The sequence below is a fragment of the Garra rufa genome, chromosome 1 (assembly GCF_049309525.1).
Source record: "Garra rufa chromosome 1, GarRuf1.0, whole genome shotgun sequence".
NCBI classification, from domain to species: domain Eukaryota; kingdom Metazoa; phylum Chordata; class Actinopteri; order Cypriniformes; family Cyprinidae; genus Garra; species Garra rufa.
The window spans coordinates 9823308-9839087 of record NC_133361.1 but is presented as its reverse complement, the minus strand read 5'-3'; the positions used below and the strand labels follow the sequence as shown (position 1 = coordinate 9839087).

At 34.4% G+C, this 15780-nt stretch overlaps 1 pseudogene; it reads left to right on the top strand.

The window, feature by feature from the left end:
- Nucleotides 1-3148: 3148 nt before the first annotated feature.
- On the top strand, nt 3149-4594 carry LOC141343802 (uncharacterized; annotated as a pseudogene).
- The last annotated feature ends 11186 nt before the right edge of the window (nt 4595-15780 follow it).

Sequence of the window (15780 nt, the reverse complement as noted above, 5' to 3'; positions counted from 1 at the left end):
AGGACTGCTGGAAGAGGATGGGGTGGGGGTTTTCTTTCTTTTTTTTTTTTTTTTTTTTTTTTAATGTGTGTGTTTTCATTTCAAATAAAAATAAACTTATTGACCCCACACTGGCTATTCTACTTGTTAGTACATATCTATAGTTCTACATTGTGATTTCCTATCCTGTTTGAGCACTGGTTATCCAGATTAAGTGATCCTGAAAAGTTCCTATCCGGATCAGATGGATCCAATCCGATGTTGCTTTTAAAAACTGGCTCAAAAGTAAGCTGGATTACGTGATCACGGATCGCAAAAAAAAAAAGGATTACTAAATCCGGATCAATTTTATCCGGATTAAACCTTTTGAAAAACCGGCCCCTGGTGTAACAAAGTAAACTTTCTAATTATGTAGATGCCTATTTAGATGTTCTAGTAATTATATTTAAATTGGACAAAATTTTTATTTTTTTTTGCAATAACATGTATTGATCAACGACACAATCATCTTTTTTCTTTTTTAACTAAATTATTTAACCCATTTTACTAAAAAAAAAAAAAAAAACGCTTTATTTATTAAGTGTGAGTCATAATAGACTTTTCCTTCCATTGATTTATTTCAAATGTATATGAATGTGGTGAAGTGTCCCTTATTTATCCCTTTTGCGGCTTCAGCCAGATTTTTCAACAGCTACAGATTTTTCCTATTACAACAAATCCAGGTCTAAAACTGCCTCAAGTTTTATAACCGTCAGCCTCATTATTGAACAATGAAGAATAAACCCTGACCTGTTTGTTCTTCAGTATCTTCAGTTTGTTTGATACTGCAGGGCTCTGGATCTCTCATCTTCTCTCTGTCCTCTTTAATAAACTCAGTCTTGGCAGATTTCAGCTCTTCCTGATCATTTGATGCTTCTCTTGTGAACTGATGGGAATATTCCAGCATTAATTGGTATCAAGAACAAATGAATGTACAGATTTGTAACCAAAAAAAACACCTTTAGTCTGTCAACACAATGAAATAAGCTTTAAGTGGCAATTTACAGGAGACCTGAAGACATCAGCATAATAAATGAGCTGAAAACAGGAACTATTGTCACAAAGTAAAGAGTATTTTCAGCAGCTCTGTTAATATTCATGAGCCTCAAACTATCAACACTCATTCAAGACATTCAGGACCATCAGCAGATCATCTCACTTCATTCTGAATGTTTTCTTTTGAAAAACACATTATTTAAGTTAGGATATATGATAAAAGGCTAAAGAAAGACAATACCAGACAATACTGTTATTTCTCATAATCACACACAACTATCACACAAACAAACACACACAAGTACACAAAATCGCTCAGGTCTGAACGAATTCATCATGTTTTTCCTGTGCTTAAAAAACTATATACTAACAACTACAAATCTTAAATTTATATTTTCCCAGAATGCATTGACAATCTAAAGTAACATAATGTATACAATGTATATAATAAGAAACTGCTGAGAATACAGGAATAATACCGTAAAAACCACAATCATTTACAGTGAAACAATTGAAACCATAGCGATAGCAATCCCATCCATGCTTTGTGTAACTATTGTTAAATATTACCTCTTTCTTAATACATTAGCTTTTTTTATTTTATCAACAACTTTTATTTCCTGCTGATTGTATTTACATTAGATATTATTCAACTCTAAAATACACTTTTCACAGTTTATGCAACAATATACGAGGTCGTTTCTGCCTCGTTTTAATCGTGTACAGTACTGTTTTTGTATTTGCTGAGTTAAAGAAACTGAGTTTTTTTTGTGTGTGTGTTTTTTACATTCATGTGAAGAACTGTTTCTATGTTTGGAGTGATAATTGTTACTGAATGTCTCGTGATTTGTGGGAGGAATGACTGCAAACCGATTTTATAACATTTTAATCTTATCATTAATATTTGGCAGATCAAAATTGTTTTGGTTGCTTTACATTGTTAACAATACTTACAAACACTGATGAATGCATCATATTGAGTCTTTGTCCTAAGTGTTATTGCTCACAATGGGCCATGGATAACACAGCTTTTATCATATATGCTGACTCAAATAATCAGTTTCTAACAGCAAACATTCAGATTAAAGTGAGATGATCTGCTGATGATCCTGAATGTCTTGTTGAATGAGTGTTGATAGTCTGAGGCTCATCAATATTACAGACTCTTTATTTCATGTCAATAGTTCCTGTTTTCACCTCATTTATTATGCTGATGTCTTACATGAATTGATCGTTAAGTGGCAATTTACAGAAGATCTGGTGTCAACATACTGAGGGTATTTGTTGGTTATAAATTTATAGATGCATTTCAGTTTTTATTTTTTTGTGTGTCTATCTGTTGTTTTTCTTACCATTATTCATATAAAACAATAAGAATGAATATTTGAAATTGTGTTGTGAAAATGATCTGCAGTAAGTGATATTAGCTCCTCCCATTCTGCGATTCACCTTCAATAAAGCTCCTCCCCCAAGAAGGGCATCATCAACGAAGCTCCGCCCACATTAATTCAGCAATAAATGCTGGGATTTTCCAACAGTTTACAAGATCAGATGAGCATCATTACATCAGGAAGAGCTAAAATCTGGAAAAGACTGAGTTTATTAAAGAGGACAGAGAGAAGATGGGAGATCCAGAACCCTGCAGAATCAAACACACTGAATATACTGAAGAACAAACAGGTTGGTGTTTATTTTTCTTTCTTTATTAATAGTGCTGATGGCTATAGAGCTTCAAGCTGATTTAGATTTGCTGTAAGAGGGAAAATCTTTAGAGCTCTGCAATAATATAGCTAAAGTGACTATTATTTCGGCCACAACTTTATGTCCAACTAATAAGAGCTGCCAGCTGCCATTTCTGTTGCATATGAGAAAAGCACAATTTGACGATTTAGCAACTGTGGTTTAGTCATTTTTATGATTATTTATCTTTAATACCTCCACAACACTCCACTAAATGTGTGTTCTATTATTTTGTAGGGGATCAAACATATTTATTACTTCTCTCTGTAGAAACAAGTTTGCCTTACACCGTTTTATCAGGGTTAATTTTAATGTCCATATGTCTCTGCTTTTTACGATTGACTGAAAATAAATTTTCAATGATTTTTACATTTATTTAGAGTCGATTCAAGAAATGGATGAGAATGGAGAAAAGAGTGAAGTTGAGGAGAGAGGTAATATCAAACCTGGAGGAAAACCTTTGAGTTGCTCTCAAATCAAACAGAAAGATTCAAAGAAATATTTGACCTGCACTCAGTGTGGAAAGAGTTTCTCAAGCAAATCAAGTCTTATTTGTCACATGAAAGTTCACACTGGAGAGAAACCTCACAAGTGTTCACACTGTGACAAGAGATTCAATTGGTCAGGAGACCTGAAAAAACATGAGAGAATTCACACTGGAGAGAAACCGTTCACATGTGATCAGTGCGGGAAGAGTTTCAGAATAAAAGGAGAACTTACACAGCACATGAGAGTTCATACTGGAGAAAAACCCTTTGCTTGTGATCAGTGTGGGAAGAGCTTCTCACAAGCATCACATTGTAAAGCACACATGAATGTTCACACTAGAGAGAAACTGTATTCATGTGATCAATGCGACAAAGTGTTTTTGAGAGCTCCACACCTGAAGCAGCACATGAGAGTTCATACAAAAGAGAAACCACATTCATGTGATTTGTGTGGAAGTAGTTTCTCACGTCTAGATCATTTGAAAGAACATCAGAAAAGACACGCTGGTGTGAGAAATTTCATGTGCTTTGAGTGTGAAAAGACTTTTACTACAGCGAACTGTTTAAAACTGCATGAGAGGATCCACACTGGAGAAAAACCTTATGAGTGTTCACACTGCGACAAGAGATTCATCCATTCAGGAGACCTGAAAAAGCACAAGAGGATCCACACTGGAGAGAAACCGTACACATGTGATCAGTGCGGGAAGAGTTTCAGAATAAAAGGAGAACTTACAGCACACATGAGAGTTCATACTGGAGAAAAACCATTTGCTTGTGATCAGTGTGGGAAGAGTTTCTCAACAGCATCACATTTTAAAAGACACATGAATGTTCACACTAGAGAGAAACTATATGCATGTGATCAATGCGACAAAGTGTTTTTGCGAGCTTCACACCTGAAGGAACACCTGAGAGTTCATACAAAAGAGAAACCATATTCATGTCGTTTGTGTGGAAAGAGTTTTTCACATCTACAAAGTTTTAAAGAACATCAGAAAACACACACTGGTGTGAGAGACTACATGTGCTTTGCGTGCGAGAAGACTTTTACTACAGCGAGCCATTTAAAACGACATGAGATGATCCACACTGGAGAAAAACCTTATAAGTGTTCACACTGTGACAAGAGATTCAATCAGTCAGGAGAACTGAAAATACACGAGAGGATCCACACTGGAGAAAAACCTTATAAGTGTTCACACTGCGACAAGAGATTCAATCAGTCAGGAGACCTGAAAAGACACGAAAGGATCCACGCTGGAGAAAAAACGTATCCCTGCACTGAATGAGGGAAGCGCTTCAATAATTCATCTTCTCTACACAGTCATACAAAAAACAAGCACAAGTAGATCATCTTCAGATCCAGCAGTATATTATAATAAGATGTGGCAGTATATTGGATCCATGCATTAGTTATTAAAGTGACAGCAGCCTAATAATCCTGCAGCTGTCTGTATCATTAATGATAATCATACAACAAATGAAAAAAAGAAACTGGCTTTATTAGCTTTAATAAGCATAAGTTGATCAGTTTAAACAGTGAAGACTATATGCACTGTTTTTTTATCATTATTATTATTTTTTTTACATTTGATTAATTTATTCAGTTTCTTGTAGGGTATTATTTAGGGGTGTCAACAATAATCGATTCGGCGATGCATCGCGATGCGGGGCATGAACGATTGAGCATCGATGCGGCAAAGTGCCATAATCGATTATGTCACTGTTTATTTTCTGGCGAAAATAAAGTCGTGAAGTTTCAAATACTTCCGGTCCCAAGGGAAAAAAAAACAACAACGAGTGAGATGGCTGAGGCGGAGGGAGATGACTGCGATAGACGGGTTAAGAACGTACGATCACACAGTGTGATTTGTCTTGGCTGGTCCCTGAAGCGTGCGTTTGCCGGATCACGTCATCGGCTGCTAAATTCAAATCGGTTTTGGCGCTTTTCATAAAGTAAAATCATTAACTGCCTTCCGCTGTAAAAAGTAGTCCCTAAGTGCTAAAGCTATGTTTACGTTGCTAAGGGTGGTTGCTAAGGAGGTTCAATGATACACAAAACCGTTGAGTGAAGCGGTCATAGCCGTGCCGTATCATGAATAAAACACAGCTGCTGACCAATCAGAATTGAGGAATGGAACTAACCGTTTTATAATAACACATTAGCTGTTTTATTTTATCAACAACTATTGTTTTCTGCTGATTGTATTTGCATCGGGACATTTTCTAATTTTAATTTCAATATCTGAAATGCTGTTAAGTATTTTTTTTTTTCTTCTCTATATTCTGTATTTTTGATGTTGGGCTTTCTGTTTTACATTTCCTCAATAAATATTTTATTTGCCTATTAAACTGCATTTTACTCCACACATGACTATGATCGAATGATGCGACTGTTTGTCTAAATTAATATACCCGGTTCTTGTTTGATGTGTATTGTTGAATAGTTGTTTAGTAATTTTAAATCGAATTTGGCTTCTTCAGTCAGTCAGAGTCGCGTCTTCTGAGGAGAAGCGAGCAGTTCGGAGTTTTTCAAATATTTACACAACTCTAAAGTAAAATTTGCACAGTATGTTTATGCGACATTATTACACGGCTCTCTAGAATGCTTGATTCTGATTGGTCAGTTGAGACATTTGCAGGTTCGTTCTTTTTGAATAATAAAGTAATAATTACGCTCCAAAGTAATAACGCATAGCCGGTACTACTTGTATGTTTAAAATCCCTCCGCGTCTTGTGACAAACACATTCATATTCATGTCCAGTTTCTTTCATTATGTGGCAAGTAGCCGTGTAATAAGCGGGATAATGTACAGGCAGCCTGTAGTTATCTGACTTGTTTTAAACGTGTACAGCGCTGTTTGTGTGTTTGCTGAGTTAAAGAAACATGCATGCGAATAAAACATGGTCAATTAATTCAGAATTATGTTATTTTGTGTTTTTGGATGTTCATGTGAGTGACTTCAATTTTGGTGTGATAATTGTTACTGAATTTCTCGTGCTTTGTGAGGGGAATGAATGCAAACCGATTCTATTTTGTCATTAATCTTTATCAGATTAAATTAGTTATGGTTGCTTCACATTGTTAAAAATAGTACTTACAAACACTGATATTCGTAATGAGCCACGTGGGACATTTTAAACATGGATATGAACATATTTATAATATATTTTGCATATGTTAAAATTGGTGCATAGATTTAAAATGTCTGATAGCTATGAAATGCATTACATTAGTGTGAATTAGCACATGCAAGATTGCAGTGTTACTGAATGACTGTTTTAAACTAATGTGCTCTTTATGTAAAAAAACATGTTGTTAGCACTGCTCTGACGATGAACAACTTAAAAACAACGTGGCAGCTCCCACAAGCAAGGTAACAATGGCGTGTTCTTGAAGAAAATGAACTTAAAGTTTAACCCTCCTGTTACCCTAAAATCCGCTAACACCTTTTTTCCACTAGGGTCAATTTGACCCCAGCAATTTAAAACCTCCAGAATATGATTTTTTTTTTTTTTTTTTTTTTTTTTTTGCTAAAAGGTTAGTTTCAGGTAATTAATGTCTTTGTTGACTACTTAACAACACTCTGAAACATTTCAGCAATTCAGCAATAAATGCTGGAAATATTTCCATATTTGACGATGTGCATCAAATAATCAGGAAAAGCGAAATCTGCAAAGACTGAGTTTATTAAAGAGGATAGAGAGATCCAAAGCCCTGCAGAAAGAAACTCACTAAAGAATAAACAGGTTGGTGTTTATTCTTCATTCTTCATTAAGCTAGCATTTATAAAGCTTGAGGCAGTTTTAGATCTGAATCTGAAAAGTCTTATGTTGAATAATCTTGCCGAAGACAAAAATAATGCGCACACTTCAAATAAAAAATTTAGTTGTCACATACAGTCATACACAGTATGATTTGAAGTGAAATGCTTATACGACTGCTGATAACCTTAATCTTTTATAAAATATAAAACATATATATATATAAAAATGTAAGATTTAGAGAAGGAAATTCCAGTATAGAAAGAGAATAAGATAATTTTACAAATTGGAAATATAGATATATACTTCACGTTATACTTATATTTAAGTATAAATATATACTTCACAAGAGTCGCTGGTTTATATATTAGGACCTTTGCCATTGAGCATTTTAAAACCCAAAATTAACATCAGAATAAGCACAAGCAGTGATTGTTGTCAAATTCAGTTTTTACTGTTGCTAACATGTTAACATGATAGAAGATTGAAAGCACAGTAATCCACTTGAAAGACGCTGTTCCCTGAGGCTGAATTTCGTGGGGTCTAAAACGGACAAGAAATTACACTTTGAGCTTTGGGTGGGCGTCCAAATGATTAAATACACACAAATATGTCAAAAGTGCCTGTCATACTCACTTAAACAGAGTTTATGTCTTAAGTGAATGTGAACACTTGGGAGAAAATCTGATGTCAATATATGCAGTCACCTTCTGAAGATTGGGCCAGCAATGTTAATCAAACAACAAAATCACTCAGAGCTCTTAATCTAAAAAACATTAGTTTTAATAAGTATTCATTTATCAAATTATACAGGCTCTCAGACCAAACAGAAAAAAAAATAAAGAAAAGAAAAGCCAAGAAATCTTTCAACTGCACTCTGTGTGGAAAAAGTTTCCAATGCAAACATGGTCTTGAGTGTCATATGAGGGTTCATACTGGAGATAAACAGTTCACGTGTGATCAGTGCGGGAGGACTTTTGCACAATTGGGAACCCTTAAGGGACACATGCACATCCGCACTGGAGAAAAACCTTACAAGTGTTCACACTGTGACAAGAGATTCAGTCAGTATTCAACTCTGAAACAACATGAGAGGATCCACACTGGAGATGCACTAAATGTGGGAAGCGTTTCATTCAATCAACTTCTCTACGCAGTCATACAAAAAACAATCACAGTAAGTAGACTGTCTTCAGATCATCTGGATAAGTCTCTTCTAAGTGGCGTGTCAAAAAAAAACATCTAAAGTTTACACAGTGAATAAAGCTCGTTTTGGATTCGAGAGATTCAGATTAGTGTTGTTTTTGGCGGCCGATTTTCATTTTAGTTTTAGTCTAGTCTTTGTGCGAACCTGACATTTTAGTTTTTATTCGTTTTAGTCAAGTTCATACACCTTTTAGTCTAGTCAAGTTTTAGTCGACTAAAAGTCTGAGCATTTTAGTCTTATTTTAGTCAGAATTACCCATGACTATTTTAGTCTAGTTTTAGTCGACGAAAACGAATGACATTTTAGTCTAGTTTTAGTCGACGGAAACTGATTACATTTAGTCTATTTTTAGTAATGCAATTTTATTTAACCCAGTCAATATAGTATAAGTACCTAGTAGTACAGACAAAACCAAAGTTTTCTTTTAGCCAAACCCATTTCAAACAAGGTTCTTATTATATTTTTGTTACCTTATAGGCTGAAAAATGCATCCATTGCAGAAGATGCTCTAATTTTAATTTACAACATTTATTTTACCTACCAAACATGTTAGAAGTACACACACATAAATTGAAAAAAATTAAATAAAAACAATAAATAAAATAGCATCACATGACAATGTCAGAAAAAAAGAGAAACAAGGTTTGAATGGTCAAGCTACAATTTACTAAAAATTAGTGATGTGACGTTTGACACAGAAGCTTCGAATATTAATCAACTTAACAATATTCTTAATTTACTTGATCATCTATGCATACAAGAATCTTTTGTACTTTTGTTTTTTTTAAGTTTATTTACAGATTAATTCATTTATAACTTCTGTAAGTAAAATATTTCTTATGGTTTTCTTAGCATAAATTTATTTATTTTATGAAATTGTCCAAAAATTGCTTGGACATCTGGGATGCAAAAGAAACGTTTTCCACCTTTGACCACAAGATGTCATTAGTGTACAACGTGTTGGAAAGCTTCGAGTAATGAACCCTTTTAGATACAGTTGATCCCTTTGGTGCTTCGAAAAGCTTCATTTTCCTATCACTACTAAAAAGGTAGAAAAAAATGTATGTGTTCTTCCTTCTTTTTCCCCCAAATATGAACCCTATCTGGCCGGCCATTGGTCCCTTTATCTGTGTCAGACTTAACTTTGTTTGTGGGCGTCTTCTAGATAATTTTTTTTTTTTTTTTTTTTTTTTATTGCAAGACAAAAGAAAAACAACAAACAGCACTGCATAGAAATACAATAACAAAAAAGAAGGAAAGAAAAAGAAAATAAATAAAAACAGCACCTCAATCAGTAAGAAAAAGATCGTCATATGCCTTAAGAAACTTGTTATTCTTATTATCATCAATAAGTTTAAGAGAATGAACAATGAGCAAAATCTCTGCGAGAAAGACATCAAATCTAGGTAACATATTAAGAAATTTGGATTTATGAATAAAAAATTTACAATGCAAAACAAAAAAATTTACAACAAGTTCAGTAGCATGGTCACTACTAGAAAAATATAGAAATATTCCTTTTAGTGTAAATTTTAAATTAAATTTTACAAAAGAAGATAGATAACATCTTAAGTTCTCCCAAAGAATTTTAACCTGATCGCAATGATAGAATAAATGAAGTAAAGTTTCTTCCTCAACTTTACAGAATACACATAAATTAGAAATATCAAAAAAAGAAGCAATTTGGGAATTTGTTGGGTAAACATTATGCAAAATCTTAAAATGTATTTCTCTGATTTTATTAGAAATGCTAAATTTTTCAGGAAGTAACCATGCTTTCTTCCAATCTATACAGTCAACAAAATTAGTCCAGAAAAATTTACATCTAGGGGAAGTATATACTGAATAGTGTAACATTCGCTTTATAAACTTACTGTTACATTTTTTATCAAGAAGACAAACTCCATCCAATAAAAGTTTGGGCATAGTTGTTTTTCTCTCACTAAAACAAAGGTATGTTTTAAATAGATGCACATAACTTGGAGACAAACTTTTGATGACAGAATTGAAAGATCTTGCTGGCAGAGGAAGATTGTACAAAATCATAAATTCTTCATATTCCAGAATAGTACCATCATCTTTAAATAAATCCAAAACAAAAACAATACCTCTGTCATACCACTTGTCAATAAATAAAGATTTTCCACGGATTAAAATACATGAATTATTCCACAGAATTTCTTTGTGGGGAGAAAAGTTGTGCACATAACACAGTTTCCAAGCAAGTAGAGCTTGTTGGTAAAAATTAGAGAGAGAAATCGGCAATTTAGAAGGGGTGAAATTGCATTTTAAAAGAAAATCTAAACCACCTAATCTAAGAAATATAGTTTTGGGGATATAGTACCAAATTGAATCATTACTACAGAGACATTTTTTTAACCAACTTATTCTAAATGAACTAACTAATTCTTTGAAATCCAAAACTTCCAGTCCACCCTCAGCACGCCTATTAGATAAAACAGATTTCCTAATTTTATGGGACTTATTCTTCCAAATAAAATTCAGTAACATTTTATTTATGTCATCAGCAATTTTGTCACTAACAAATAAAGATAAAGCAGGGTAAACACAACGGGACAAACCCTCTGCTTTAGAAATAAGAACTCTGCCATAAATGGACAGATCTCGTTGAAGCCAAGAATTAAAGATTGTTCTAGTTTTCCTTATTTTAGGAGAAAAATTAAGCTGTTGACGAGACAATCTATCTTTAGTAAGGAAAATCCCCAGGTACTTGACACAGTCTTTAACAGGTATATGATGGATTGATGATTGTTGGGTATCATAGAGACAAAATAGTTCACATTTTGATAGATTTAAATATAAACCTGAGGCTTCAGAGAAAAACTGAATAATATTAATACATAAAGGAATTTGAGTCTTCTAGATAATTCCGCGAGTGGAGCTTGAGGGAGTGACGTTGCCTGTGGTTTAGGCTAGAAGGGATACAGCTCTGGCTACTGGGCATGCGCACATCAATCTAACATTATAACATTTCGTTTCGTCTCGTTTTCGTCAACGAAAATATAAGAGACATTTTAGCATAGTTTTTATTTTGTAAACAACATTTAGTCTCGTTTTTATTCGTCAACGATATTTCATAATACATTTTATATAGTCATCGTCACATGACCAGCATTTTCGTTTCGTCTCGTCTCGTTTTCGTCACGTGATACAGGGTCGTTGAGGACGATATTTAGTCATAATTTTCGTTGACGAATGCAACACTAATTCAGATCAACTCAAAGATGGAGTTCCTCCCTGAAGAACAATGTCAAAAAGTTGTATTCTTGTATATAATTTTTTCTTCATGATATAAATGATACCATTATGTTCGTTTGTTATATAATGCATATGTGTCAGCTGTAGTTTATTTACCCTTTCATGATGGAAAGTAGAAGCTTTTTATGAAGTGCTCTTGTTCAGGAAGCTAAAGAAGCAACTGTAACACTTTTAAGAGAGACTGAGATTTATTTTTAAAATCGTTCTTTATTGTTGTTTTTAAAACGTTTTTAAGCTGATTTTAAGGAATCTCAGATGCAAGATATACTGTCATGTAGCTTTGTAATGGTTCCTTATGTGGTTCTCCTGTAAGAATGAATACCCGAACCCAGAATTAAACAAGCCCTGGGGCTAAACTGTTTCTGCATGCAATCATTTCAAGACATCAGTCACTAATGCATTTTCATTATTTTGCAACCCAGTAGCGAGATCTGTCTCGTACTTTAGGGCTGTGAGCTTACTCTTTTTTTTTTTTTTGATTTGAGTTTGACTTCAGTGGTTTTTGAAAACAAGATGTTTCAGAATCATTTTGTTTGAGGTAAAGTGATTGATAGAGGAAATCTGAGGCGTCTTGAGGACAAAGTTTTATGGACTGATTAGGATTAAGACTAATGAACTAAATAACAAACAGTTTAAGACTAAAACAATTAGCTTTAAAGAACTTTCCCTGCATTGTTTTTCTTTCTCGCGATGCTTCACGCTCCAGTCCAGCGGATGGCGCCAAAACACAGGTTTGTTTGCCAAACACCATTAAACCCCAGAGGAAGAAGATTTATGCTCTGTTGTTTTAATCGTGATGCTGATTTAATACAAACTCTTAGAAATGCTGTTTATGTACATATAAAAACACAATTAATTCAACTTTAATGTTCTCATCCTCACAGTCGTGACTAATTTTTGAAGCAAGCAGGAATATCTGGAGGAGTATCATCTGAACTGAGGTCTGTTGCTGTAAAAATGTTGTTTGTTAAAGAGGAGGACACGAGTGAACCAGAACCCTGGAGAATAAAACAAGAGGAACCAGAGCATTGGAAAATAAAACAAGAGGAACCAGAGCATTGGACAATAAAACATGAGGAACCAGAACCCGGGATAATAAAACACGACGAACAAGGAGGTTGGTGTTTATTCTTCATTCTTTTTTTGATGAGTTTGTGGCACATTACATGAACAAAGATTTACAGGGTGCCTGTGAATCACTAAAAAAGCTGTGCATTCCTTAATGTTAAAATACGCACTTTGTTATAATTAAAATGTCTTCTACCTTCCAAATGTATTAAATATGAGATGGAGCTGTCAATCATTTTTATTTTATTTTCGCTCGTTGCTTTTTTAGAATAGTAAAACTCTGTTTAACTCAGTGCATGTAAGACACATTAGATTCATTTGTTTTTATTATTATTATTATTATTTTACGTTAGTGTAACATCAAACATTTTGTGGCCAAAGGTTTACCTGTTTTTCTGCTGTTTTCCATCTAAAATGTTTTGAAAATGGTATTTAAAAATTATAAATGTGATGTTTTTATAACCTACAGAATCAGACAACTTGTAGACAGCCCATCAGATTCAGTGGCTGTTGTTACAAAATCTGTAAAATATAGGCAGCCCAAATGAGGTAAAAGGCAACATGATATCTGCCCCTCCCACCCCCCAAAGAAAAACACACTACTCCAGAGTTGTCAAAAAGTTTGGTACTTTTTACAAAACTTTTACATTATAGCCGTTATCTGTTGATTTCTAGAACGCAATTCCTAATCGAGGCGTTCCTGTTAGCCAGAATCAACTCACAGTTCAAACAAGTGTAGACGCGAAGTAAATAAGAGATTAATTGTGCAGCGTCAAGAGATTCAGTGATCATAGCAGACTGTTCTGAGATTGCAAAAAAAAAAAAAAAAAACTGAAATTGGTGACAGCCTTTCAGTTGTTAAGGGAGCACACTTTGCACACCTTCTTTGTGCACTTATTTTGCGAATTTTGGTCAACTCTGACAGCTAGTCTTTAGTCCTCATCAAAGGGGGGCCAAACTATGTTCCTAGAGATCTACCTGCCCTCAAAATGCATCTGAGGGTAAAACTGAAATGTTTTTGAATTGTTTTTAAAGTTACACATCCAGATGACAACGTTGTCAAATCCCTGAACAAGTAATACACAAACATGTGATGTTGTCGCTTTCACGAAATTGTTTTTTTGTAGTTTACAGTCTGTATCATTTTCAATAACATGCAATTTGAACCCCATTTTCTAAACTTTTCACCCAAAAATGACAATTATACCATTTACTCACCCTCAAGTTGTTCCAAGCCTGTATAGATCTTTTATTTTTGCTGAAGATATTGACATTTTGCAACATGTTTGTAACAAACAGTTTTGAGAAAAAAAAAAACAGAAGGAAACCATAGTATGGAAGTGAATGGATTTTTATTGTTCAGCAGAAGAAAGTTTATACAGGTTTGGAACAACTTGATGGTGAGTAAATATTGGGTGAACTATCCGTTTAAAAATGTTGATTTTGTCTAAATGCATGGCCAAACAAATTAACTTTGTTGTAAATAAACAGCCAGAATGTATACACAGTTCCAATTTGGGGACCTTAAAAAAAAGCTAACTCTTGAAAACGGGTATCCAAGTGCAAATTCCAAAGTCTACAAGCTACAAAAATACTACTTTGTTGAAACAGTCACCTCATGTGCATTGTGCATTGCATGTTTTAGGAGTTTAGGTTTCTTTACATTGACATTGCCAACTACTGGCCTGTCAGCATAATACAACGTTTTTAGCTTCATGGATCTGTGTCAACAGGTATAGTTTTGGCTATATGCAAATCTTAAAAAAAAAAAAAAAAAAAAAATATATATATATATATATATATATATATATATATATATATATATATATATTAATAATGCGTCAGCCTAAGTTCCTTTTGTTTTCCAAATGTCCCAATTGATTTTCACCACCTTAATGTTTTCATATTAGGCCTGATAAAAGTGAAAGAAGAACAAGATCTGAATGAAGTGAAGGAGGAGCATCAGGACCAGAAAGCTCATGAGGTCACCACTGGAGAAAAATCAGTGAGTTGCTCCAAAACTGAAAACCGTTGCTCGAAAAGCGACATTCAAAGAAAGGAAGCCAAAAGGCCTTTCAGCTGCTCTCAGTGTGGAAACGCATTCACTCTTAAAGCATACCTTAAGAATCACATGAGAATTCATAATAGAATACAGCCTTTCACCTGCTCTGAGTGTGGAAACGCTTTCAAACAGAAAAGAAGTCTTAACGAACACATGATGATTGTTCATGCTGAAAAAAGGCCTTTCAGCTGCTCTGATTGTGGGAATACTTTCACACGCAAAGGAAGCCTTAAGAATCACATGTTCATTCATACGGGGAAAAAGCCTTTCACCTGTTCTCAGTGTGGAAACACTTTCCGCCATGGAGGAAACCTTTGGAATCACATGAAAATCCATACTGGAATAAAACCTTACAGCTGCTCTCAGTGCGGGAAGAGTTTCACGCAGAAAAGATCGCTTAATGAGCATAAGCTAGTTCACACCTCAGTAAAGCAATTAACCTGTCCTCAGTGTGGAAAGACTTTTACATGTAAAGGAAGCCTGAAGACTCACATGTTAATTCATTCTGGAATAAAGCGTTTCGTCTGCCCCCATTGTGGGAAGACTTTTAGATATAAAGGAGACCTCACGGTTCATTTGGTAACTCACACTTCAGAAAAGCCTTTCAGCTGCTCTGAGTGCGGAAAGTCTTGGTCACGTAGAGAAAGCCTGAAAAATCACAAGTTAGTTCATGCCGGAATAAAGCCTTTCGGCTGCTCTCAGTGCGGAAAGAGTTTCACATGTAAAAAATATCTTAAGAATCACATGAAAAGTCATGCTGGGAAAAAGCTGTTCAGCTGCTCTCAGTGCGGAGCGAGTTTTACACAGAAAAGACAACTTGATGTGCATGTGTTTATTCACCCTTTCACCTCTCCCTAGTGTAGAAACACTTTCACATGTAAAGGAATCTTTGAGAGTCGTGTTAATTAAATTTTACTTACTGTCAGTTTGGAAAGTGTTTCACTTGTAACCAAGGATTTAATAGTAATATGAGGATTCACATTGAAACAATTGAGTTTAATGTCTTTAATGTACTTCTATTAGGCAGTGTTAATTTTGACGAGACATTTTTACTTTGTTGTAGACGTATTCTTTTGACTACAATTCTGTTTAGTTTTAGTCATCCGAATTGTTTGTCTATTTATAGTCGACGCCATAAAAGACTTTAGTTAAAG